Source organism: Agrilus planipennis, unplaced genomic scaffold (assembly GCF_000699045.2).
Source record: "Agrilus planipennis isolate EAB-ADULT unplaced genomic scaffold, Apla_2.0 scaffold129, whole genome shotgun sequence".
In the NCBI taxonomy this organism is placed as follows: domain Eukaryota; kingdom Metazoa; phylum Arthropoda; class Insecta; order Coleoptera; family Buprestidae; genus Agrilus; species Agrilus planipennis.
The window spans coordinates 798,854-800,552 of record NW_020440212.1 but is presented as its reverse complement, the minus strand read 5'-3'; the positions used below and the strand labels follow the sequence as shown (position 1 = coordinate 800,552).

The 1,699-nt window shown below is 33.2% G+C and overlaps 1 protein-coding gene and 1 long non-coding RNA gene across 4 annotated transcripts in view; both read left to right on the top strand.

The window, feature by feature from the left end:
• LOC108734479 (protogenin) overlaps positions 1-1,699 on the top strand; it is a 153,128-nt gene that overhangs the window by 9,206 nt on the left and 142,223 nt on the right. The gene's annotated exons all lie outside the window — the stretch shown is intronic.
• Positions 1-1,699, top strand: part of LOC112906046 — an 8,484-nt gene that overhangs the window by 6,057 nt on the left and 728 nt on the right. The gene's annotated exons all lie outside the window — the stretch shown is intronic.

Below are 1,699 nucleotides of genomic sequence, written 5' to 3'. Positions count from 1 at the left end.
GGGTAAATAAAAAATCGAAAAAATGATTTTAAATTAATATTTCATAAAACTTATTAAACGGAGTAAAGTAGGTATTTGAAGTAGTACCAAAATGTAAAAATTCATTCTTCTTCGATTAAAGTGATTAGGTTTCCTCGGCTGGTTACTGTATTTATTTATGACCATAAATCTACCCCTTTGTCAAACAAACCATTAGTAGTATTAGGATTTCGTGAAAATGGGGTGAAAATTTACATTTAAAATAGATGGTTATGTAATGGTTTAGGTTTGTAGCGTCATTTTGTGGAGCTATCTCCAGCACCAAGAAGACAAAATTGTAGAATTACTTAACTATCAAGACGTCAAATTAAATGGTAGAACTATGCCTTATGTTGTCACTCAGTCCTAATTTTTAATTTAAAATCATCTTCTGGCGTGTTCAGCATCTTCAATTAGGTTATGGTATGGTGGAATCCTAATTCCCATATGTGAAGTGTTATGGGCCAGGGTTTAAGAACTATATTCTTATAGTGGGACATGTTTCCTAGATTGATAAGTATAGAGTGCAGCTAATGGGTTTAAGTTTGGTTATAGTGAAAGATATTCTTATTGACATTTGTTTCAGTTTCAGTCGTTAGAGTTAGATTTGCTTATCACTATTCAATCTATTTTATTTTATTACATATATTGGAAATTTCTATAATGCATACAAGGTAGTCAAATATCTCTTGCATGTTCTTTTGCTAATAATAATAGGCCGATTTAGTCCCAATGGTCAGGTTCTGCGAAGGTCGTCGACGGCAACCACCTTTGTTAATTTTATTATCGATGCGCTTCAATTGTATGAATTTCATAGCTCGAGGCAGTTATACCGTGTGGGGTTTCTCTCCTTATTGGCTTCTGGTTCGTATTTTTTTGTTGCATACCAGGTATTGGTGATAGCACCAGAACAATTTTTGATTTTGTCACATGAGTTAGTTAGTTTTGTACTTCTTCTTGTTAATTTGCGTTTTAATTCACATTTTTCTTCGTTGCGTCTGTAGCTGTAATCCGTTATTTTATAATTAATAATTCATTTGTAAATAAAGTCTGTATATACTGTTTTATATCGAGTTTTATTCGCTCCAACATTTTGAGAAAATACTGCTCGTGATTTCACGACAAACAATATTTATGAAGTGCTATGTGCCTAATCCAAACGCTAAACATTTAGCGTTTGGGTTAGGTTATGGTGGGAAAGGTTTCCCCTATTGGCATATTGGCAATTAAAGGATTAAATGAGGGTAGTATATGAGGATAGTTCTAGCTTTTCATCACCAATTTCTGCACCAACTTTATTCTTACCTTCACTCCCCTACATGCCAATATTTTTTCTTGTTTTATTTTCATTTCGTTTCATTCCATGCTCTTCTATCCTGAATGATAAAATATCAGGGAATTTGACTTTTGGATTGAATATGTTGAACATATGTTTTCCTCGTCTAAATAGATTTCTAGAAGAAAATTTCAGATATTGAACCTCAAAAAATCCTTGAAAGAATATCTTCCAGAGGAGTTACAGGACAGCCACTGACAATGAGTACAAAATCCATTCGCAAATCAGACTAAACCAGTGTTTCCCAACCTTTTTTTCCTCGCGAACCAAAAAAAAGGTCCGAAAAAATTTGACGAACCCCCTATGTAGTCGTTAATGACAGGTAAAAAGAAGCAATAAAATTTT